This window comes from Rhinolophus ferrumequinum, chromosome 4 (assembly GCF_004115265.2).
Source record: "Rhinolophus ferrumequinum isolate MPI-CBG mRhiFer1 chromosome 4, mRhiFer1_v1.p, whole genome shotgun sequence".
NCBI classification, from domain to species: Eukaryota; Metazoa; Chordata; class Mammalia; order Chiroptera; family Rhinolophidae; genus Rhinolophus; species Rhinolophus ferrumequinum.
The window spans coordinates 91,348,484-91,376,166 of NC_046287.1; positions in this window are offsets into that span (position 1 = coordinate 91,348,484).

A 27,683-nucleotide genomic window follows, 5' to 3' on the forward strand; every position below is an offset into this window, starting at 1 on the left:
CCAGATCAAGGAATCGGCTGTGATTTTTCCCCTGCTATAGATCAAAAGGTCCTTGAGCATAGCGATGGATTCTTTTTCATCTTTTTATCCCTGTCACTTATCAGCATAGTGTCTACACAGCATGTGCTTAATAAATATATGTTGTACTGAACAGTTAGTTTAGTGATTGGAATAACTTCACTTTTTTCTATTATTTCCCTCTGAAAATACATAAATTGTACAACATTAAATCCTAGCAGTAAAGTAAACATTCAGAAAAATTTGAATGAAGTTCTAAGTTTGCAAGAATGTTGCCTTTGTAGCCTACCTGGGAACTTTACCCAAAATTTGAGTTCCACTCCTATCATTTCTGTTTGAATATTATGGCCTCCTCGCAAAGATGCATTACTAGAGGCTTATCTTCTTAAATGTAATCCATCAACAACTGAGATAAAAAAAAGACTAAACATTCCCTGAAATCAAGTACAAAAATGCAATCACAATGAGTTTGAAAGAAAGAATATGTGGTTGAGAATACTATTGATGTAGCATCTGTGTGATCACTCATGTATTCATGGCATCTGTATGTATTAATTTCCAATGTGATTTTTTTCTATTAAGTGAAAAAAAGAAGTATCACATCTGGTCCAAAGTATATTCTCTGAGTAAAAAGACTCGAGGGAAAAAAAAATACTGTAATGGATGAATAGGAAATATGAAAAAAGAAGTCAGCTAGACAGGCTTCATCTGTTCAGTTAAGTTTGGTACATCATTCATTGCATTATTTACTCCAGAAGTCAAAAAGAATTTCAGTTACGATTTGGGTTGCCATGTATCCAAATTACAACAAAATGACTTGGGGTTTCTCTGACACCTGCAGAATTCAGATAGTGCTCATGAAACCTACAAGGAGAATCTGGGAGTAAGCCAAGGATATTGGCATTGTGGAACTTCTGTTATGAGCCAGATATGTATTCAGCTCACTAACATAAGCTGCCTCATTTCATTTAACAGTATTCTGTGGAGCCCATATATTTAATAGTCAGAACACATAATGGTGGTCATTTTGGTTTCAAGGATTAACAGATCTCTCTGGTTAACACAAGAAGAGTCTAGTAGATTTTATGAATTTGAGGGGGGAAAAAGTGTTGTATAAGACCCTTAGCAACAGTTTCTATATCATCTCTCCACTCTGCTTTTGACAATGACTCAACTCTCTTAGGCTTTTCATCTCCTGGGTCATCATATCGTTTCCTTCTCAGTTTTCAGATTAAATAAATCATTCTGTGCTGTGACCGATTTTCTCTATCGCTTCTACTAATTAATAATTCAGCTCATTCATAATCATTATATGACTTAGAATTTTTTTCATAATCCTTTAGGTTTTCTTTCAGTTACTGAATTCTTTTTGTATGTCTCTACTCAAATTCCAAGAGGGAACAATCTCATTGACCTAGCTCTTTCTTATTTGGGCAGAGTTTTTTGAACTCAGGTTATTTCATTACCATTATCAAGCCTATGGATTAACTATCTTTATGTCAGTTGCCTAACCCTTGTTCAATCAGTTAGGACCATGAGAGGGTGCCAAAACAATCCAACAGGAAAAAAAAATAATCTCTTCAACAAAAGGTACTGAAGGAACTGGATATCAACATGCAAAAGAATGACCTTGTACCTTTACTTTACATCCTATGTGAAGATTAATTAAAAATGTCTTAAAGGTCTAAAGGTAAGAGCAAAAACTACACAACTTTTAAAAGAAAAAATAGGTATAAATCTCTGTAACTTTGGAGTTGGCAATGATTTCTTAGATATGACAATTAAAGTATAAGCCAAAAAAATAAATTTGACATAATCAATATTAAAATCTTTTGTGCTTCAAAGGATACCATGAAGAAAGTGAAAAGACAGTTCACAAAGTGGGATAAAATATTTGCAAATTATACGTCTGATAAGGGATTTGTATCTAGAATAAATAAGAACTCTTCAACTGGGTAATAAAAAGGCAAAAAGCCCAATTAAAAATGGACAAAATATATGAATACACATTTATTCAAAGAAGATATATAAATGGCCAATAATTCTAGTCATCAGGGAAATGCAAATCAAAATCACAATGAGATACCATGACATATCCAATATGATGGCTATAATAAAAAGACAGAGAATAAGTAGCATTGGTGAGTGAGTATTGGAGATATTGGAATCCTCATACAGTACTGGTGGGAGTGTAACATGATACAAACCTTTTAGAAAACAGTGGCAGTTCTACAAAAGATTAAACATAAAGTTACAATGTGATCCAGTAATACTCCTTTCAGGGATGTACCCAAGAAAAATAAAAACAAACATCCACACAAAAACTTACACCTAAGTGTTCATAGCAGCATTACTCATAATAGTTAAAAAGTGGAAACAATCCAAATGCCCATCAACTGATGAATAGATAAATAAAGGATAACATGTCTATATAAGGGAATGAAATACCGACTCATGCTACAACAGGGATGACTTTTGAAGACATTATGCTAAGAGAAAAAGCCAGTCACCAGGGACGACATATTATGCAATTCCATTTGTATGAAATGTCCTAAATAGGCAAATTTACAGACAGAAAGTTAAATGGTTGTCTAGGCCTGGAGGAGATGGGGAGAGGTGCTGAGATTGACAACAAAATCATATGGTATTTCTTTTTGGGGTAATGAGAGTGTTCTAAATTTGATTGTGGTTATGGTTGCACAACACAGTGAAAGCCACTGAGTTATACATTTTAAATTGGTGCATTGTATGGTATGCACATTATATCTCAAAAAAATCTGTTTCTTTTAAAAAATGCCATTTTTAAAATTAGTTTCAGGTGTACAAATTACATAGTGATTACATATTTATATACCTCACAAAGTGATAACCCCAATAAGTCATCTGACATCTGACACCATACATAGTTATTGCAATATTATTAACTATATTTCTTATGCTACACCCTACATCCCCATGACTATTTTAAAAATTATAGCTGACATTCAATATTATTTTATATTAGTTTCTGGTGTACAGCTTAGTGGTTGATATTTATAAATTTATGAAGTGATCCCCCCATTATACTCTAGTACCCACCTGACAGTATACGTAGTTCTTACAATATTTATAAACCCCATACTGTAATTTACATCTCCATGACTTTCGTAACTACCAATTTGTACTTCTTAATCCCTTCACCATTCTCACCCAGCCCCCAAGCTCCTTACCATCTAGTAACCATCAGTTTGTTCTCTGTATCTAAAAGTCTGTTTCTATTTTGTTTGTTCATTTACTTTGTTCTTTATATTCCACATGTAAGTGAGATCATATGGTATTTGTCTTTTTCAGTCTGACTTATTTCACTTATCATTAATACCCTCTATCAGGGGTGCCCAGACTTTTTTCAACGTTTTTCACCAAGGGCCATATGCGTAAAATACACAAACAGCCGGGCCACTTGCTCGAGGTGAAGTACGTATTGCCTCACCTGGTTTATTTAAGTAAACTGAATATATTTTTGGATCCAATTAACAATGGATCATGGGCCGCAGTTGGCCCGCGGGCCGCAGTTTGGACACCTCTGCTCTAGATTCATCTATGGTGTCACAAAAGATAAGATTTTATTCTTTTTTATGGCAGAGTAATGTCCTATTATATATGTGTCACATATCTTTTTTATCCGATCATCTATTGATGGGCATTTTGTTTGTTTCCATATCTTGGCTATTGTAAAAATGAGGTGTGATCAAACAATACAGTGAATGTTTACATTTTAAAAAGTTAGCACAATAAAAGGCAGGTTGCCATTAATCCATCTCAAAATACTCCCCCTCACTTCGAACACACTTATCCCATCATTCTTGCCACTTTCTGAAGCAGTTCTGGAAGTCCTCTTTCGTGTCTTTAGTTGCTCTGTCATGGCTGCCTCGATATCCTCAATCATTTTGACTCTGGGGAAGAGCCAGAAGTTACATACTGCCAGATCCTGTGAATAAGATGGACAAAGATACACCATAATGATTCTGTGACAGAAATTGCCATATACCAGAACTGATGTGTGACACGGACCATTGTAATGATGCAGGATAATTTATGACACACTTTAAAACACACCTTTTCTCAACTGTAGTTCACTCCTGATTGACTGCACTGAACAAGTTAAAGCTTGTCACACACTATTACTAAGGTTCCACGCACAACTTCCCACATTGAAGACCCCTGCCTTTTCCTTGGATGGCACTTGGCTGCAGCATTCACTGTATTTTGTGATCACAACGGAAAGGCTCCATGTCACCCATTGCTTCTGGTACCGCAATCTCTGTCAAATAAAAACATTACATTGTGTCCTCATCCACCTTATTCACCGTATCATGCACCATGTAACTTCTGGCTCTTCCCCAAAGTCAAAATGATTCAGGACATGGAGGCAGCCATGACAATGCAACTAGAGACACTCATAAAAGAGGACTTCCAGAACTCAATCCATTCATATTTAAAGTTGTTATTAATAGGTACAGAGTTATTGTCATTTTATTATTCATAATTTTTAATCTTTTTTTGTTTGTTTGTTTGTGTTCCCTCTTTTTCTTCTTAAAGAAGGCCCTTTAATATTTCTTGCAATACTGGCTTGGCAGTAAAGAATTTCTTTAGCTTTCTCGTCTGAAAAGCTCTTTATCTCTCCTTCAATTTAAATGATAGCCTTGCTTTTAGAGTAGTCTTGATTGTAAGCCCTTGCTTTTTATCACTTTGAGTATTTCTTTCCACTCCCTTCTGGCCTGCAAAGTTTCTGTTGAGAAATCCACTACAGTCTTATGGGAGCTCCCTTGTAAGTAATTAGTTGTCTTTCTCTTGCTGGTTTTAGGATTCTCTCTTTGTCTTTAACCATAGCCATGTTAATTATAATGTGTCTTGGTGTGGGCCTCTTTGGTATTCTTGTTTGGGACTCTCTGCACTTCCTGGCTTTGTATGTCTATTTTCTTTGCCAGGTTTGGGAAGTTTTCAGTCATTATTTCTTTAAATAAGTTCTTGATCCTTGGCTTTTTCTTGTGGTATTCCTATAATGAGAATGTTTCATTTGATGTTATCCCAGAGGCCCCTTAAATTATCTTTATTTATTTGGATTCTTTTTTCGTTTTGATCTTCTTTTTGGGTGTTTTCTGCTACCTTATTTTTAAAATTGCTATTTGATCCTCTGCTTCATCTAATATTCTGTTGATTTCTTCTAATACATTCTTCATTTCAGTTATTATATTATTTCTGACTGGTTCTTTTTTATGGTTTCTATATCTGTCTTCTTACCATCTCTTCATTGAAGTTCTCACTAAGTTCCTTAAGTATTTTTATAACCAGTGTTTTAAACTCTGCCTCTGGTAGATTGCTTGTCTCCATTTTTTTTTTTAGTTTTTTTTTTTTGAGTGTTCTCCTGTTCTTTTATTTGGGACATTTTTCTTTGTTTCCTCATTTTGGCTGGGTCCCTGTGCTTGCTTCTATGTGTTAGGTGGACCTCCTATGTCTCTCAGTCTTTGCTGGGTGGCCTTATGTTGGAGGTGTCTTGTGCAGTCCAGTGGCACAGTCTTCTTGATCACCTGTGTGTGTGTTTCTTGTGTGTGTTCTCCTGTTGTAGTTGAGCCTTGATTGCTTTTGGCACATCAGTTGGTGAGACTGACTCTCAGACTTACTGGCTGTGAAGATTGCCCACAGTGTATGAACTGCTGTGTGGGGGCTGATCCTTCAGTGGGGGATTTGCTCCAGTGGGCTCTTGTGCCTATTGAGACCTCCCTTTGGATGGACTTGTGGGGTTAATTGATTAGTGCCCTGGTGTCATCTGAGGCTGGCCTCTTGGTGTTTCTGGTGTCTCTTGGAAGGGGCTCCCATGCAGGACAATTCTAGGTTTGCCTGCGACAGGCTCGGGGCTACCTGGTAGGAGCTACAAAACTATATGCAGGTGGTTGCTGCCTGTGCTGGACTTGAAGGCATGTGGGGGTGGCCTGCGAGCAAGTCTGTGCACTCTTTAAGAGTATGTCTGGGTTTTCCAGCCACCTTCCATCTCACTAGGACAGACAGAATCCTTGTTGATTTTCACTGCCAGATGTCATGGGGACTCTTTTTCCTGGGCCAGGACCCCTCAGCTGGGGAGCCCAGTGTGCAGCTGGGACCTGTCACAATTCAGGGGTGACTTCTGTTGCTGAAGTGTCCTTCCTAGTGCTCAACCACTACCTGTGGGTTTTGGGTCAGCCCTTGTCACATCTCTGCCCCTCCTACTAGTTTTGATGTGGCCTCTTCTTTATATCATTAGTTATATGGATTCTGTTCAGCTAGTCTTCAGATGATTCTAGGTTAATTGTTCTATAACTTATTTGTAATTTTAATATGATCATGGGTGTGTCAGACATAAGGTTTACCTATTTTGCTATGTTGGACCTAGCTCCCAAAATTGCCATTTTTAATATACTTATTAAAAATTATCTTTTAATCTGCTCCCTCATCAATTACCATCACAGAACCCAAGGTAAAAACTTAAAATGCATCTTGAGTCCTTCCTTTCACTAATCTCTCATATCCATCTAGACTGTATCCATTCACTTTGTAAGTCTTTTAGATTCAACCTACTTAATATGTCTAAATACTTCCGTTTTGCTTCATTTATATTTCCACCACTTGAATTTAAGCTGCAGTCATTTATTCCCTGGATTGCTGTCTCCTTCTGTCTTTCATCCTTGTCTCTAATCTGGGCCTTCTCCGTGATACTGCAATGATGATCTTTCTACAACATCAATGTGATGATATGTGTAGTAACTTCTTGATACAGTGTCAATGGCTCTTTATAGCTTTCAGGTTTTAAAGTTGAAAAGCACTTAGTTTAGTATGCATGGCTCTTCATAAACTGGTAATGCAATGGCCATTTCTCTACTTCTCCAAGCTAACCCATTTCTCTACCATGTAACATCTTGAACTTGTCATTTGGTTTAAAATATGCAGGTCCTAGTGCATTTATGTCAGTACATCTCTGTTAAATAAAGAGGTAAAATAAATGAGAATTAATTACAGATATGAATATGACTATGTTTGTATATTGGAAACTCTGCTTTTATAAGTAGTAGTTTAATATCTAGAGTCAGGCTTTAGCCTCCAAAAGATCAAATCATTGTGTGGGTTGAGTTTTTCTTTCTTTCTTTTTTTTTTTTTTCCCAGTGTGTCATCATGAGATAGGTATGTACTGGGGTGGGGTTTGGGAAGGAAAAGGAAAAGGGTTATTGAGGGAAAGAAGCCAAGCAGGAATAACAGTTGTCACGGGTAGAAAAAGGAAACTATGTGCCACCCAGAAGCTATGTCCTTTGAGCTTTGAACAGAGCCAACCACATTGTCAATTCTTTTCAAATATTAAATATCCCAAGGAACAAATTATTACTCACATTAAGCAAATTTGTATTGTATTAGTATATTTTTCAGTTGCTTAGGGTGGTGCCTTGTGAAACTAATCCTCCTAATCTTTTAGGTGTTTCTATTATCAGCAGCATAGACTTTAGCTTATGCTAAACCAGATTGTTTGAGCGGTATCTTGAGCAATATCCACATTTGCTTTCTGTTCATTGATTTTGTTTTGTTCTCTTTTGGTATAATAACAACTAATCTTTGAGTGGTTCCAGTGGTGATCCATTGTGGTTAGAACATGAAGATTGTTACTGATTTTTGATAAATGGACTTTCAGTTGACTTCAATGTCAAGGCAGACAATATTCCAAGCACATTTTCAAAATTCCCTTTTACTAACTGAATAAGATTGCGTTGCTCCTTGACTAACCAATAATTATATTTTCATATAGCCAAGTCAACCAGAATCAACTGTATTAATGACCATTTCAGAAGTATCCTCTAAATATTTCTATGAATCAGAAGTCAGTTTAACCTGAATGGATAATTGTCAGATATCTCTTGCTTTTAATGTTGGGCAGATGGGCACAAAGTTACAATAATCACTCAATTTATTGTGCATATTTATGTACTTTCTCTTTGAAGATTTAGAAAACTGAAATTCAGAGACATCCTGTAAGAAGGTAGTTATCCTTTATATACTCAAAAATGAGATAGAAGAAATGATTAATTAGACTGATAAATAGGAGAAAATGTTATTCTAGGTAATTTAATTGCATTTTTCTACTAATTCTCAGAAATCGAGACAAAAGGTGTTCTTTTTGCACATCGCCCTGAAGGTCAATAAATAAGGAATCTCTTGTAGTAGAAAGGAAGTCAATTTTAGAGCCAATGCCTTCACACCATGTTCCTTTCTGTCCTCATTCATTGATATATGACACACTTGAGCAACTGTCTTTCTTTTTAATGGAGTGTCTTTGAGTGTCTAAAGAAAGATCACCCTGAGATCCTGAGCCTCTGTAATTAGGATTGATATATCAACAGCAAATATCACTGTAATCTCTATTCCTATCATGGGAGTAAGGCTCTTTCATAAACATTCCCAAATGTTTATGTTATCTTTGTGCTCTCAGCATGGAAATACATACAGGCACACATACATAGACTCTCTTTTTGACAAACACAGCTTGTGTCCACAGTCTTTAGTATGAAGTAGTGTTTCTTGAAGCCATATTTCAAAGAACTATCTCCCTGATTTTCTTCTCTAGATGTCTTGGAAAAGTTCTGAGAAACTATGGCATTAATAAATAATCCTGACCCTGTTTGACCTTCTGAAAAAAATAAACTAAAAAAAGATTATAATAAAAAAATAAACACATGGGACTACATCAAACAAAAAAGTATTTTCACAGTGAAGGAAACCATCAACAAAATGAAAAGACAGCCTACCAAAATGGAAGAAGATATTTGCCAATGATACATCTTATAAGGGGTTAATATCCAAAATTTATAAAAAACGCATACAACTCAACACCAAAAGAAAAAAAAAAACAACAACAAAAATCCAATTTTCAAAATGGGCAGAGGACCTGAATAGACATTTCTCCAAAGAGGACATGCAGACGGCCAATACACATATGAAAAGATGCTCAACATCACTAATCATGAGAGAAATGCAAATAAAAACAACAATGAGATACCACCTCACTCCTATCATCGATAAATCAACAAACAACAAATGTTGGCAAGGATGTGGAGAAAGGGGAACAATTGTGCACTGTTGGTAGGATTGCAAATTGGTACAGCCACTGTGGAAAACATTATGGAGGTTCCTCAAAAAGTTAAAAATAGAACTACCTTATGATCCAGCAATTCCACTCCTGGATATTTATCCAAAAAAATCCAAAACATGAATTCAAAAAAATATATGCATCCCTATTTTTACTGCAGTGCTATTCACAATAGCCAAGATATGGAAACAACTAAAATGCCCATCAATAGAATATTGGATAAAGAAATCATGGTACATTTGTACAATGGAGTATTACTGTGCCATGAAAAAGAATGAAATTTTACCATTTGCAAAGACATAGATGGACGTAGAGAATAGGGTGCTAGATGGAAGGGGGTTGGGGGATGGGTGAGAAAGATGAAGGGATTAGGAAGTACAAGTTGCTAGTCACAAAATAGTCACAAGGACGTGAAATACAATATAGGGAATATAGTCAATGATGTTGTAAAGACATGTATTGTGTCAGATGGGTACTGGACTTATTGGGGGTATCACTTCGTAAATTATATAAATGCCTAACCATTGCACTGTACACCTGAAACTAATACAAAATAATATTGAATATCAACTATTATATATATGTAAAAAATATATATATATATATATATTTATATATATATATATATATACACACACATATATATATACATATACTCACAGAATGTAAAATATAGCATAGGGAATAGAATCAATGGTATTCTAGTAGCTATGTATCGTATCAGATGGGTAGTAGACTTTTTGGGTTTATCAATTTGTGAGGGGTGTAAATGTCTAATCATTATATTATTTTGTACACCTGAAGCTTACTCAAAAAATTACAATGACTTATTTCATTCCCACCATTCAAATGTACTGAATACATTTGAATATATTGAATGTTAAATTGTAGAAAAGGAGTATGAGATTTATTTATTTTTTAAATTTAAAAGTTAAATTTTAAATTCAGAATATTATTATTCTTGGACACTTATGCCGTTTTCATTTTTATTAGACATGGAAATAATTAGCTTGAGACGGTGCTTTATTTCCCCTATTCTCATAGCAGGGAATTAACGGAGAAAAATGAAATCTTAAAAAAGTGGTCAGCCCAACTTAAAAATGAGAGCTGTTTTAATACTATATGAAACTGGTCCTTCCAGATTCCACCTACATAGATGAGTTGCAGAGCAATGAATCAATTGTTTAAGAAAAAATTATCTGATTCAGTTTCAACAATAGAAATTTGTCCTCCTCACATAATTTTAAATTTGTGCTGATATTTTGCCCTTTTTTCCTTTGATGCGCCTTTAAAATGGGTCTTTAAATATCAATAAGTGTTAACCTCATTTATTTCTCTCACTAATTTCATAATTGTGAAATCGGTGCACATTTTTCTAATATTTCAGAATGCTCACACAGTTATGTTCTCTGCCACTTTCTATATGGAGAAATAATACTCATTATCACATTCAAACTTATTCTTGTTTTTATTGCTCATGTCACTATGTGACATTATCTGTTTAAAAATTTATGTTGTTTCCCCCCCAATAAAATGTAGCTCCATGAAAGTAGAATGAATTCTCTCTTTATAACTGCTATAGGCCAGTATCTAGAAGAATGCCTGTCACATAGTGGTTGCCTAACAAATATTTGTTGGATGAATAAATGAATACACAAATGAATGAATGGATGCACATATATGCAATGAGGTGAGAAAGTTTTCACAGTAGGGTGGTGAGGCAGTGGCGGTATTTGAACTCTTGTATTTTGAATAACAAGCAAGCATTCATCAGGTAGGTAAAAGAGAAAAATATCCCAGGCAGAGGGAGAGAATGTGCAGGTTTACTGAAGTGAGGATTATTTAGTGTGTTTGAGACCTGAAAGTCATGTTTAGTTTAGCTGAAGGAGAGGGTGTATCAGAGCATAACTTGGGTGGTGTTATAGTAGAAGAAAGAGAATAAATGAATGAATGAAGGGGTTTAGTGATAATGTAACCTATGAAGATGAATTCCTGAATTTATTGAGTTCCTGCAGATATGGTTGGTTACAATTTTAATATACTAAGCTGTGTTATTTGTTCTTATTCTATTCTCTTTTTTTCCTTGTGGTGTATGTTTTTTAGATCCTGTGTCAATTCCTTTGTCCTTTCTAAAAGTTAAATCTTTTCATCAGAGAAACCAGTGATCAGACAAAAGCTGTGCATAGTTTTCAGATCTCTGAAAAAGGTGTATTATTGAGAAAGCAGAAACACACTCATTCACCATTACTTATTTCATCAAACTTTATGTGTAGGTATTGTTCTAGACTATGGTTCAGCACATTTTTGTGTAGAGTCTAGGATTTACAGAGCTCATATAGTTTTGGCCCTAATTGCTCAACTCTGTCATGGTAGGGTCAAAGCAGCTATCGATAGTACATAAATAAGTAAATGAGTGTGATTGTATCCAATAATAGTTTATTTACGGACACAGAAATTTGAATTTCATGTATTTTCATGTGTCACAAAATATTATTCTTCCTTTGATTTTTTTCAACAGTCTGAAAATGTAAAACTTTTCTTTAGCTCATAAGCCATTTAAAATCAAGTGGCGCACATTTGGCTGTGGGCCCTAGTTTGCCGATTGGGATTGATAGGGGTGTGGTGAGCCTGAGTGTGTGTGTGTGTGTGTGTGTGTGTGTGTATGCACATTATTTTAAATAATGTAGTCAGGGGAGACTTCTCTGATCAGTTGGCATTTGACCTGAATGAAATGAGGGAATGAGCCACATGGATACCGGAGGAAAGAGGGCTCAAGGAGAAAGAATAATAAATGTAGAATCCTGAGGCAGGATCATGCTTAGAATGTTCTAAAACCTGAAAAGAATAGCAATGCAGATGCAGCAGAGTAAACAAGGAGTAGAGTAGTCAACAGTAGGAGACAGTGATGCAAGGACATAGAGAGCCCTGCATCATCCCTGGATGACAGGGATGGGTCCAGTCATCCCTGAAGTAAGGGTTCCACTGTGGGCAATACAATGCCCTTTAGTCATGAAGCTGGTTTGAATTGGGGGCCTCTGCAAATAAAAGACTAATGTTCTATCTCTACATTTACAAAACCCAGAAATTCCTGAAGATGTTTATATGGTGTTTGACAGTGGAGATTTTGAGATAACTCTGAAGCCAACAGCCACAGGTATGAACTCCAAGGCTCATTTCTCTGCCTCAATTGCTCTCTCCTCCCAGCCCTAAGATTCAATTATTTTATAATACAAAGATGGTCTGGAAAAAGAAAAATATAACTACTAAACCTATAGCAGCCATTTATCAGTAGATGGATAAAAAATAAATGAATGAATGAATCCCTATATTATTTTTTTTAATTATTGGGGTAACATTGGTTAATAACATTACCTAACTTTCAGGTATACAACTTTATAATACAACATCTGCACACTCCATTGTGTGCCCACTACCAAGTCTAGTCACCTTGTGTTTGACTCCTTACCCTCTTCATCTTCCCTCCACCCCCTTTCTCTTCTGGTAACCACCATTCTGTTGTCTGTACCTATGAGTTTGATTTTTTTAAAAGAAGTATTCATTCATAAGAGAAAGCAGTGTTATTATTCTTTCTCTTAGGAAACCATTCATGAGCAGACTATGCACTAGTGAATGCTTACTGTATCTACACTAATATCTGATTGCTTCTGGTTCACTGCTGATTCTCAGTGATAGTAACAGGACCAGTAGGATGACATATTTTATGAGAGAAGGAACTAAATGCAGAAATATATAAATATATATTTTTGTCAATCATTTATTTTATTTTTAAAAATTGTGGTAAAATATACATAACATAAAATTTACCATCTTAACCATTTTTAAGCATACAATTCAGTGTAATTAAGTACATTTACACTATTGTACAACCATTACCACCATCCCTCTACAGAACTGTTTTCATCTTTCAAAACTAGAACTCGGTCCCCATTAAATACTAACACCTCACTCTTCTCTCCCTCTAAACTCTGGCAACCACCATTTTACTTTCTTCTCATGAATTTAACTACTGTAGGAAACTCATATGCTTGTAAGTGGAGTTATACACTATTTTTTGCTCTTTCATGATAAGCTTTTTTCCCTTAGCATACTGTCCTCAAGTTTCATCCATGTTATAGCAATGTGTCAGAATTTCTTTTCTTGTAAGGCTGAATAATATTCCACTGTATGCATACACCACATTTTGTTTATCTATTCATCCAACAATTAACACTTGAGTTGTTTCCACCTTTTGGCTATTGTGACTGATGCTGCTATGAACATGGATATACTGATATCTGTTGAGTTCCTGTTTCATTCTTTGAGTAGATACCCAGATTGAAATTTCTGGATCACATGGCAATTCTATTTTTAATTTTTTCTCACAATCATTTTTATATTCTCTTCCTTTCATTTTTTGACATATTTCTTTTTTTTTAATTTTAATTTTTCAATTACAGTTGACATACAATATTGTATTAGCTTTAGGTGTACAGAATAATATTAGACATTTATATAATTTATGAAGTGATCCACCTGAGAAGTCTAGTTATCTACCTGGCATCATACATATTTGAATATATATTGTAATAACTATGCTTATTTTTCTTTTTAATTTATTGGTGTTGAAACTTGAATATAATGAAACAGTACCTCAGTTATCTTAAGGGAATGATTTTAGGAAATAAATATAAAAAATAATTCCTGTTGGCAATTAGCAAATCTGTTGCAAAGTACACATAATCCACTTGTTTCATTCAAACAACCCATTAGAGGTAGTCATGGAAACAGAACTTCATCCTGCTAAGAATTTCTGAATGTGATGTAACTATTCTTAGAATTTTGTACTGAAACAAAGAAAAAAAATATCGGGTCACCAAGATAAACTGAATAACATTTAATTATTGAAAGATATTTTAATGGATAATTTTTTGGAAGAGGGATCCTTAGTTTTGCTAGAACTGGCTTTTGGCTGACAACACAGTTTCTTCTGAGCCTGGATTCCAGTTTGATAGCACCAGTCTTGCTTTGGACTCATGCACATATAAATTGTTGACAGTAATTATTTTTGCAAGCTGCAAGTGTTATTGTTTACTATGTTCCAGTTACCATTCTAAACATTACACATTACCATATGAAATACAACAGATTTGCAAGGCAACTTTTTACAATTCTCATTGTGGCAGAGTTTGCTGCTATCCCTCTTAAATGACAGCACTCCTGAGTTTTAGCTAGACATATGAATGCCCAGTCAGAATGCATTTCCAAGCCTTCCTTACAGCCCCATTGGTTTAACAGAGTGTGAACAGAAGTGATTTGTGTGACTTTTGGGTCATGCTCTTAAAAAAGGAATGTGTGTGCTCTTCCCTGGCCTTGGTGAGAACTGGAGCAGTCCCCATGAACCTAGAGATGAAAACTATGTGTTGAACATGGCACAGCCACCTAGTCAGTTTTTATACTTTGGACTATTACACAAGAGAAATAAACTTCTAATTTGTTTAAGACATCACATTTTGGGGCTTCTGGTTAGTATTTAGGCTTTAAACTACTGAAATGTATTTGCAGATGAGGAAATGTTAGTTAACTTGCCTAGTTTACAAAGGTAAAATAATATAATCAAACGATACAATGAGGTTTGGAATACTGCAGATATGAGCCCAAAGCCCATATTGTCGATAGCTGTGCTATTCTGCTTAACATGCGGAGAACATCACAGACGCCATCACTGGCTTTCCTCCACCACTTCAATTTCCACAAAGCAAAAGCATGGTCATGTCACATACATCAAGGCAGTGGGAGAAACAAGGTGCATCTGGTAAGGAGGAGTTAAACTAATCAGGATGTGTGGCATACAACATGGTTTTTATGGTGCCAGAGCCCAAATTCAAGAACTGGAGACAGGACTCCACAAGCAGTATTGCATGGCCAGGGAACTGAGTTGAGACCATAACTATTAGATTTTAGTCAGGCAGGGTCCATAGGCACTTCTGCTTAGAGAATGCTTAAAATTCTTCAGTTTTTTCTTATTTTCCTGCTGGTGCAGATCCAATATTCCTTAGCTTGCCTAAGGGCTACCATGTTTCCCTGAAAATAAGACTTAGCAGGACAATCACCTCTAATGTGTCTTTTGGAGCAAAACTTCATATAAGACCAGTCTTATTTTTTGGGAAAAAGGTACTGAATCTCTTCTCATCTTGTCTCTCTAGGTTCATCATCTCTCCACCTGACCTATGCTTAGTGAATGATTCTTCCTAGAATATACGTTGCTTTTATAGCATTGTCTTTACATGTCCCCTTACCTGTGCTAAGAATGGTCTCTTCTCTGAGCCTTCACCATTTGATAAACTTGCTCCTCTCAAGATTCTTTATAAGCATTACTGTGTTTGTGAAGTCTTTCCTGACTCTCCCAGGCTTAGTTAAGAACCACTTCCCTGTGCTGCAAGGGTATAATCCATATATTTATATCATAGTACTTGTACTGTGGTAGAGGACTGATAGTTTTCTGAGAGTAGGAAGTTAAATTTCTGCTTCCAACACCGAGGAAGCTCTTGGCATAGTTAGGTACTCAGTGAAAGTCTGTTGGATAAAAGAATGAGGGTCTATATTAAGGAATGACTGGTAGATTGAAATAAAACATAAAATAAGTATAGCTTATTATAAAACCTATATTAGAGATGAAAAAATGAAAAATAAGTATTGTATTATTGTATTATTTTACATTTGTACATATTGAAATGTATTAGCACTTACTTAACATTAGCTAAATGTTTACATCAACCTGACAACAAAAAGATTCTATCTGTAGGACAGAAAAAATAATTTTATCAGTGATGAAAAAAACATTATTTGTTTATTGAATATTTCAATTCACTAGGGAGAAACAAAGCAAAACAAAACATCATGACTGAATTCCAATAAGTGAAGAAATCAACACTATCTGGACTCTTCAGTTTTTAATTTGGCTATTTGGGTGCTAGCGTTAAAAAAACTGAGTTCTCTTTTAAAATGTCTCTCATTTCTGTACATTAAAGCATTTGGCATTACCAGCAACTTACAGAATACCAATTAACAATATCTACAAAATAAATTGTTGGAAGCTGTCCACTGGAACTCTCTTTATGGAATGAGAGGTATTGATAATTGATGGTGTTAATCAGTGTTACTTTATAATGAAGAGAGTTGAAATCCTTGATCCAACAAATTATAAAATTTATATAAAAGATCTTAAGTATACATTTTCTGAGTGTTGATAAATGCATGCATCTATGCAACCAAAACTCTTTAACTCTTTTCAGTATATAGAACATTACCAGCACTTTAGAAAGTTTCCTCATGCACTTTTCTAGTCAATTCTTGACACTACTCCTGTAGAAGCAACTGCTATTCGGAGTTTTTCCACCAGAGATTAGTTTCATCTATTGTAGAACTTCACATAAATGTAATCATATGATACACAGCATTTTGAGTCTGGCTGCACTCACACAACATAATGTTTTTGGGATTCAATCACCTTGTTGCTTATGTCAGTAGTTCCTGGCTTTTGATTACAGAGTTGTATTTGATTGTATAGTTGTGCCACAGTTTATCCATTCTTCTATTGAGAGATACCACAGCTATTTTGGATATAATGAAAACTGCTGGCAACATCTGTGTGTTTTTGTGAACATGTTTTTCTTTTTATTCGAAGAGATGGAGGGTATTGCGATGGGGGTTATTGGGTGGCAAAAGCTGTTCATCGGGCACTTCATGACACCTCTGCTGGTGCTCAAGGAAATCATCCAATTCCCTTATAACAGGAAAGGACCTGCATTTCTTATCTTGCTCCTGCCAGCCTCACGCTCCAGGATTGGTACTCCATTCCTCAGTATTTCCATCTGCAATAAACCTGCAGTTTGTTCTACTTCTTTAAATTATGTATTGATTTAGGCCCAGAATCAGCCAGGGGAATTGTCTCATTTATGTGGTACTTGGTTTGGAAGTTAGTCTTTTCTCTTGTTCTTTTCTAACCCTCAGTGCCAGCCTGTCATCATTTACCAAGCCATAGTTTATAAAAACTACTTATGGATGCCCAAATGTAGTCTCAGGAATCCCGGTTCCACAGGTTCTAATATGTAGAATAACTATTATTCAAATCAAGAGAATGTTCAGAGAGAACAGCAAAAGCATATGGTAGCTATTACAATAATGTGCATACAAGATGTTTTTATTCCATGCTTGTTTAGTTAATATATGTGAACATAAAAAAGAATGAGCCTGAAGTGTTTGGATAGAGTAGATCAAAGTGCTATTTCAGTTTTCTGCGTTTATGTCAACAGCACTTATGGTAAATCCTTATGTATATTAGATATTTAATGAATGTCCATCGAATTTGCTAATAAATGAATGAATGTTAAGTAGGTCTTCCCTAAAAGGAACATGTTAAGATACAACAAACATTTTTCTCTGTTATTTGATAGGGGGTGTGAGCCGCAGCTGGTCAGAGCTGACAGGTGCAGTGAAAGACATGTAAGTATCAAGTATCTGAGTGTGTGTAGGAGCAGGCGTTTCATGTCATGTATCAGGTGTGAATGGATTATAGAGACAGTCTCTAGCAGTTTAACAAATATAGTTTCTTTTTATAGTTTTGTCCAACAGAAATACCATGAGGAAAAGCAACAGAGAAGTATTTACATAAAATTGAAGCTATAACTATATGAGATGAAAGTACTGAAATATGGTTAATTCAACTGACTTAATAAATGAGTATTATACAAATGCAGAGAAAGATCATTCTTTGTGAATCTTGTAAAACAATAAATATGTTGTGAATTAAAAACTGAAAACAGCTCAATTACTAACCCCAAGCTTGTTAATTATACCCCAGCTTGAAGACTCAAATACAGTGTGAGAGGCCCAGCTACTGGTGAAAACACAAAAAGGAAAAGGGATGGGGAAAAGGAGAGAGGGAGAGACTATCAGAGGAAGAGAGAGATAAAGGAGAGAGCGAGGCGAAGTTCCAAACATGCCTTTTGCAAAAGAGAAAAGGAATTCACATAAAGTGTGACAGGAGTTTTTAAACTCCTGAGGCACGCATCTAGCCAACCAGAATCAATGTACCACTGGTCTTGTCCAGGACAAGAGTACTTATACCTTTCCTGTCAGGAATGCCTCTGTGGCTATGGATCAAAAGCCAACATTCCCAAGTAGGAGCCTAAGTAAAATGAGAGTGGTCATAATATTAACCAATGCGCTTACAAGCATCGATACTTAGCACAAAGAGCATAAGGATTCAAGGCTAGATCAAGCATACACAGACATAAATTAGTTCAAAGCAAATATCTAATTTTCTGTACATTTTCTCTATCTTTCTATGATTATTTCTATCTGTAACCATATACATTTTTATAATCTAATTCATTTAGTTTTTAAAATTTATTTTAGTTTATCTTTGCAGTTTTAATTATTTTTTTCAGTTATAGTTGACATTCAATATTATTTTATATTAGTTTCAGGTATACAGTGTAGTGATTAGACATTTATGTAATTTATGCAGTAATCTCCCCAATTAGTCGAGTACCCACCTGGCACTGTACATAGCTGCTGCTACATTACTGACTATATTCTCTATGCTGTAATTTACATCTCTGTGAAATCTCATCATTTGCAACAACATGGATGGACATAGAGGATATTATGTTAAGTGAAATTATGCTCAGTTAGACTGAGAAAGACAAATACCATGTGATCTCACTTATACGTGGAATCTAAAGAACAAAATAAACAAACAAAACAGAAACATACTCATAGATAAAGAGAACAAACTGATGGTTGCCAGATGGGAAAGGGGTTGGGAAGATGGGTGATAAAGGTAAAGGGATTAGGAAGTACAAATTGGTTGTTGTAACCATATGCATTTATATTAAGCTAAACATGAGTTCATACTGATGTCTGCAAAACTAATCCATTATCATGTGGATAATTTAGCCTTTCCCCTTGTGTATTAAAATATCCTACACATAATAGATTTTTAAATGCAAAGCCTTAAAATACTCCAAGCACCCCAGAATGGACTCTGAGCTTGCATGGACTAGCAGAGGGACATAGCTATATATAGTTGTTCTCCTGAGTGATGCACTTCTGACTAGGAAGATTATCTTCTTCAGATAACCCTTCGTAAAAGATACATGATCAAATTAGTCATCTCTGGCAATGAATTAAACCTGTTGATTATTCTTGCACATTACTGGTTCTTAAACCTAGAAACCCATTAGAATCGATTTATAGATTAAAGGAAAGAAAAAGCAAAGCAAAGCAAAACATTTTACCCTAAAGTGACTGAATTTGATTCTGACCTCAGAGAATGCTCACAGAAATATGTACCCTAGTGAAAAACTCAGTGCCCACAAATTTGACAACTTAGATGAAATTGACCAAATCATTGAAAGACACAAACTACGAAAAGTCACACAAGGAAAAATAGATAATCTGAATAGGAATATACTACTAAAGATATTGAATCAATAATTAAAACCTTCCAAGAAAGAATCACCACGCCTAGATTGTATCACTGTTAAATTTACCAAACATTTAGGAAGACATCATACCAATTCTCTACAATCTGTGCCAGAAAATAGAAGCAGAATAATCTTGCTATGAGGCCAGCATTACTCTAATACTAAAACAAGATAAAGATATTACATGAAAGGAAAACTACAGACAAATATTTTTTATCAATACAGTTACAAAAATTTTCAACAAATATTAACAAATCAAATCCAACAATGTATAAAAGAAGCATATACCACAACCAAGTAGGGTTTATTACAGAATTGTAAGATTAGTTCAACCTTTGTAAATCAATTAATGTAATTCATCATATGAATAAGTAAAACCATATGATTGATGGTTATGTTTAGTACTGTAGTTGTGGTGATGGTATCACAGGTATATGTTCAAACTCATCAAGATGTATGTAATTTTTTATATACAATAATACCCCAATAAAACTTAAAAAAAGAAAAACAAATATATCCTTATATGGATATGGAAAAAACATTTGACAAAATCTAATATCTATCCCTGATAAAAACTCTCAGCAAACTATAAATAAATTCCTCAACTTGACAAAAACTTGCGTTATTAAAAGAAAGAAAAGAAGAAAACAAAGTGAAAGTGCTGACTAAGTAAGACTTGATGAAATAGTTAATAAAGTTTTAAGATGTTGACATACTATTGATATTAAGGATGATTTGAATTGTTGAACATGAACTGACATTGAATAATGAGAAATATCATTTGCATTGATTAGGTTACTTCAAGAATTTGGTTCCAGAAATATTTTGTTGTTGAGAATATTGTTTATCTCTTTCTTAATCATAAATAATGTAAATATCTTCTGGCAATCTCTATATTGGGAGTTCCAATTGTTAGAACTATTATGAAATAAAGCCAGAAAAAAAAATTAAACTGTTTTGAGAGTTACTTTATTATAATCTCAAGTTATTCATTTGGAATGTTTATTTAAAATTAATATTTGAGGTCAAGTATTTTGGTTCCTGCTCTAAGAAAGTAGAATTTTTTTTCCGGAGGCAAAAAAAAATCTGTTAGAGAGGCGAGGAAGATTCAGGTGCCCTCTTCCTCTATTTTAACCTTTGGTCCATGAGAAGGGGAGACTTTCCTATTTCTCTATTCATATCTTTTTGGCTTTTTCCCAAAGCAAGAGCAGTTGATAATTTAATTGAGGACCTAATATTTATTGGGCTGTGCTTCACTAGGGGGAGGAGTTATTGTACCATTAATCTATTCTCTCTCACTTCCTGTTCCCATATACTAAGGTGACAAGCACGGGCCATCTCTTTAAAAGGCACTTCTAGTGTCCTTTTTTGTTTCATCCTTAGCCACCAATTAGCAAGGATGATCTGTCTGAAAACACAATGAATCTAAATTCAAGCCTCACATAGATTTCTTATCATAAACCACATACTCCAATCACAAATGTTCCTAAGACTTTATCATTGAAAATATTAGGAGTTTATATCATAGCCCACAAGTCAGAACACTTTGAGTTGTGAAATAGCAGTTTAACCTGTATTTCTATAATATACATTCAGTTTCATTCTCTAAATAGTACAATCATAAGTTAGGGGTAGAGGATGGTTGACTTTTGGAGGAGGATAATTTAAGCTTTGGATATGTTGGATTTGAAGTAATTGTGAAATATGGTAGATAAACCTCAAAAGCATAATACATACGTAGGAATCTTTCATTAAAACTCAGATTATAAGTAAGGGCTAGAGATACAGTGTTGAGTTTCAAGACAGTAAAATAGTTTTGCAGTTGGATGACTTTGAATAAAGCAGTTTTCATCTTAGGCTGGTTCCAAATGTAAAGGAATATAAGGGCTTTCTACTATGAATAATAAAAAGTGTTAGCATCATAGAGTGTTTCTGAACAGTAGAACCATAGAGATATTCAAAAGTTTCTTTTGCAGTCACTATGGAAGGCAGTGTGGAGGTTCCTCAAAAAATTAAGAATCGAATTACCACATGACCCAGCAATCCTTCTCCTGGGTATATACCAAAAAATTCTGAAAACATTTATCCATAAAGATATATGTACTTCAATGTTCGCTGTAGCTTTATTTACAATGGCCAAGACATGGAAACAACCAGTGTCCATCAATAGATGATTGGCTAAAGAAGATGTGGTATATACAGACGGTGACAAAAAAATGTATACACATTTTAAGAAAGGAAAAAAATTGCATTAAAATTATAATATTCAACGTATACCAATAGCAAAAGATGAATACAAGTATATATTTTTTTGGCACCCCCGATACACGCAATAGAATACTACTGTGCCATAAGAAAAGATGAAATAGTGCCATTTGTGACAAAATGGATGTATCTTGAGATTATTATACTAAGCGAAATAAGTTACACAGAAAAAGTCGAGAACAATATGATTTCACTGATATGTGGGCTATAAAACTGAAAGCAACAAAAGAACAAGACAAAGAAAAAAAGAAACAAAACTCATAGACACAGACAATAGTTTAGTGGTTACCAGAAGATAAGGGAGGGCGGGTGGTAGATGAGGGTAAATGGGATCAAATATATGGTGATGGAAGGAGAACTGACTCTGGGTGGTGAACACACAATGAGATATTTAGGTGATGTATTATAGAATTGTACCTTGAAACCTATGTAATTTTACTAACCATTGTCACCCCAATAAATTTTAATTAAAAAAAAAAGTTTCTTTTACTTTTGCCACTGGAAGTTGAATTGTAGACTCTCCATTTTGTTTTAAACTTTGTAACAAAGCTTATGCCGTTGTTATCCTGAGACTTGACCTAATTGAGCCATATTAAATAACAAGGGGCTGAAGAGAGTCATACAAACTTGAAGATTAGTACTTTAGAGTCATTAAGCTCTTCTTGCCTCTGGACCCACACAAACTTTACAATTATGGGAACTATACAAAGAGTATAATAAGTAGAGTTTATTCCTATTCTACCACTTTCTAGTCATATAATCTTGGGGAAATCACTTAAGCCTTCTGAGCTTCAGTTTCCTCATTTATAAAATGAAGGTATAAATATTAACATGTTATCAAAATACCACCTAGTTAACAAGAATTTTACGAAACCAAAGAGGAACTGTTTGTAAAAGTGCATTGTAAACCTGAGTTCTGCTTGTAAATCTTAACTGCTATTAATTCTAAATAATTTCCTGAGAAAGAAGCTAAATATGCTCCTATATTTCTTTATTAAATATTTTAGTTGTTTAATATTCTGTAAGGAGCATATATAAAAATACACTCTGGAATTTTCTTTAGGAATTGATTAGACATCTCAGAAAAGTCTAGCCTTAGTGGTTCCCTGTGCATATCTTTCCCTAAGACTACATTTATTGTTTTCTTTCTGTAATTAGATCATCATATAGTTTTTAGTCAAAATGTGTTTCACAAGACTTACCAAATCTGTTCTTTCTATTTTTTTCAGCATTCTCTAAATATTGCTTTTGGGTGATAATTACATCTTTTTTTATATAATGTATATTGCAAGCTCAGTCTGACAGGAATATATTTATAAGGCTCAGTTAAATTTTTGACATGAAATTCTTCAAAAGTTGAAGGTTACACATCACCGTCTCCTTCGGGAGATAAGATGTATTTAGGATATATAACTATAGCATGAGGCAGAATTTGAGCAATGCCTTTAAAATACAGTGTGCTAGAGGAAAAGAGGAAACATGTCCAAGAGAGAGTCAGTAGACAAATTTGGCTGAAGCACAGTGTGCCCATAGGGGAGAAGTTGGACCTCAAATGATAAAATAGGATGGATTCAGATTGCTACAGCCCTCAAATACTATGCTTAGAAATTTCAACTAGATTGTGTGTGTGTGTGTGTTAAGCAGAGGAATGACATGATCAGCAGTAGACTTTTGAATCAGAATCCATGAATGAATTAAGTGAGGGTCGTAATAAGAATCTTTCTTCTCTCATTGTCCCCAGGGTAACTTTGTTGTTTATTGAGGGTCTAATAAGAATTTTTCTTCTCTCATTGTCCCCAGGGTACCCTTATTGTTTATCATCCTGACTCTTTTTCCAGGGACTTCAAATGAGAGCCCCAGAAAAATTCGCTTTTTCATCAGAATTCAAAGCCCTTCCGACTGCACACAAAGTAGAGCAAGGTTGTGAAAGTAAAAGAACCAGTGGGATAAGCTCTTACTGAAAAAAAATAAAGCCCTTGTAAGTAAGGTAGACAAGTTTAGAGGACAGCAGTATGGAGATTATCATGCAGCCAGTGAGGGAAGGGTGTCCCTTGTACTGTGACATCTGCCACCAAAGAGACAGTAACCTTGGAAGTTCATCATAAAAAAAAGTTAAAGGTTACATAGCAGTAATTTATAAGGCTATAACTTGTGAATTATTTTTTGGACAATGCTTCTGTAAAATCTGATTACTTTTTGATAACACTGTTGAGGTAAATATTTGAGATGAGAATTGTAAGAATGATAAAGCAGAAAAAAACATTTAAAAATATTTTGCTAAAGGGAGTCATAATTAGGCAGAAAGAGTTTTGAACTGGGAGGCAGACAATTTAGGTTTCTAATTTTAATTCTGCCATGATATTTGGGTAACTTTAAGCAATGCTCAGTTTCCTCTTTTAGAAAGAGGGAAAAGGATGAGATATAAAGACGCTGTTGATCTCTGAAATCTCTTTTACTTAGAAGGGTGACAAATTGTAGGCTTTTATGAGACTAAAGCCTCAAGTACTGTAACATTTTTGGAATGTTTAACTGCTTGATGTTATCTCCACATGAAGGAAGCAGATTGATGGGGGAATCTCTTTGTATAACATTGTATTATATCACCATTTTCCATGTTTTCTTATTGTTTTCATATTTTTTAAAAGAAATTTTGCATTTTTAAAGTTTACTGAGCACAGGTTTGTCTTAGAATTTTTTGAAATACATCAGGAGTTTCTCCATTATTCCAAATTACCTGGAAATTTCTGCAAGTATTTTTGTGAAATATAGCACAGTATCCCTTACATGTATCAGGATATGAAGAGCGTTATGAAGAGCATGTAGCAGCTGGCCTTCTGAATGTTTCTTCAAGGAAGGAACACGGTTGATTGTTTTGCTCTCCACTGTCTACCTTAGTAAAACTGTTTAGAACAAAAGACATCAGGATTAACATTTTACTTTTTTAAAAATAGACTTTATTTCTTAGAGCAGTTTTAGGTTCCCAGTAAAACTGAATAAAAGGTACACAGATTTCCCATATACTCCCTGTGCCTGCACATGCATAGCCTCCCCCATTATCAATATTCCCTATCAGTGTGGTACAGTTGTTACAACTGATAAATCTACACTGACACATCATTATCACCCACAATCCATAGTTCGCATTATGGTTAACTATTGGTGTGGTACATTCTATGGATTTGGACAAATGTATAATGACATGTATCTACCATTATAGAAACATACAGAGTAAAATCACTGCTCTAAAGTTCTCTGTGCTCTGCCTACTCAACCCTCACCCTGATCTTTTTACTACTAATCTCTTTACTATCCCCACGGTTTTGCCTTTTCCATATTGTCATATAGTTAAATAATATAGTATGTTGCCTTTTCAGATTAGCTTCTTTCACTTAGTGATATGTGAGAGCTCATTTCTTTTTAGCAGAGAATAATAATACCTTATTTGGATGTATTACAGTTTATGTATCTATTCACTTATTGAAAGACATCTTTGTGGCTTCCAAGTTTTGGCAATTATAAATAAAGCTCCTATAAACATTTGTGTGCAGATTTTTGAGTAGACATAAGTGTTCAACTACTTAGGGTAAATAACAAGGAGTATGATGCTGGATCATATTGTAAGAACAGGTTTAGTTTTGTAAGAAACTGCCAAACTGTCTTCTAATGTGTCTGTACTGTGTCGCATTCCTAATAACCATGAATCAGAGTTCCTGTTGCTCCATGTCTTCATCAGAATTTGGTATTGTTAGTGTTCTGGATTTTGGCCATTTTGATAGGTATGTAGTGGTATCTCACTCTTGTTTTCTTTTTTTTAATTAAATTTGTTGGGATGACATTGGTTAGTAAAATTATATATGTTTCAAGTGTACATGTCTATAATACATCATCTGTATATTGCATTGTGTGTTCACCATCCCGAGTCAGTTCTCCTTCCATGAATGTGAATGTGTGGTCAATATGATTTCTTTAAAGAAAGTGATATGTTTTGTTAACAATCACATCCACTACCAAACACTAGAGTCAACCACAAAGAGTGATGATTTCTACATTATCTCGGTTTAGTAGTTATGCTCCTTTTTTAGACTAGGCAGGCCTAAAGGGAGAAATTTGTCAACCAAGTGCATAGAATTATTCCAAAGAAACAACTATTGGAAAGAGGAGTGAGATATTTCCCAAGGAAAATGAAGCCTTAATTTATGGTAACTGGCAGTGGACCATGTTATATTTTCTGAAGAATTAGCTGCTGTAAAACATTTGACAAAGTACTTATTATAAATGTTGCCTTCTTTTTGTCATTCTAAGTCAACTTTTCCAAAGCCCATATATTTGTATAAAAAAACGTTTAGGCAATTATGAAACTCCAAAAAATATTTTATTCTCAATTTCTCAGTTAAATCATATCCTCTAAGCATAAGCTTATGTGTAACATATTTTATTATATGAAAAGCTTTATAATCTATGTTTTGTATTTGTCCTATGACTGAAATTTTATAGCAAATTGTCACAGTATCTAATATTTAGTTTTATATATTTTCAATGCCCTGCCTTGTTCTGAAATGACTTGAGATTGTGGCATTGAATAAGTTGTTTGTTGAATACCTTAGTTTTAATTATATTACATGCAATTTACATATTTAATTTATTATATGGGGAAAATGCACTTATTTTTCCAAAAATTAATTATCGATTAACAAATTACTTGTTTGATTAGAACATAGTTGTAATCTTATTTAAGGTCAGTAACACATTAATCACTGTAAATATTTACATTAGAATGACTATCTCTATGGCTCCTCTCATAAGTCCTCCTAGTGACCTACTAGCACATGTTTTCTTCCCTTCACTGCAACTTTGGGTTTTTGTGGTTGAAGAGTCTATTTTCCCAAGGGAGGAGTGCTTCTATCAGGAGATACAAATAGTCATCGGGATGTAAAGTATAGCATAAGGGATACAGTCAGTAATATTGTATTAACTATATATGGTATCAGACGGATGCTAGATTTTTCAGGGTGATCATTTGGTAAGTTATATAATGTCTAAGCACTACGGTTTATACCTGAAACTAACATAATATTGCATGTCAACTGTAATTAAAAAATAAAACATTATTTTCAAAAAATGAAAAAATTAACATTAGTGTAAGGAACACTCTTATCCCTAGTCAGGATTGGATAAGAGTGTTCCTTATACTAATGTTAATTTTAACATTGCTACTAGCAAAGAGTCTTCTAAAATATTTGTGTAATTCATATTTATTTATGTTTTAATAAAAACTTTTTTGAGCAAGTCACTTTGTATAGTTCAGAACTCAGTAAATGGAAAGAAAGGAGAAGGGGATATCATTACCACCATGTGACCATTAAAATTACTATATTTAAAGGAGAATTTGTAATTGGCACATCCTCTTTCATCCACTATTCATTCTCTCTCTCTCTCTCAAAATTCTGTTAAATACTTGTTTATACTTGCTGTCTCCACTTCTTTTTTTCTACTTCCATGAATCCACTTCAATCAGGTTTTTATTCCAACATTCCCCCAAACTGTTCTTCTCAAAGTCACCAGTAACTTCCCTATTGCTAAACCCAATTATTGGTTATCAATCCACATAGCTGGTCATTCGCTTTGCCTTGGTCTCCACATCATTGCTCTCTTTGTTTTTCCCTGTCTCCCTCCTCAGTTCCATTCTCAGTCTTTTCTTGAGCCCTATGTGTTGTAGTGCCCTAGGGCTCATACAGTCTCATAGATTTAAATAGCACCTACTCTGATGA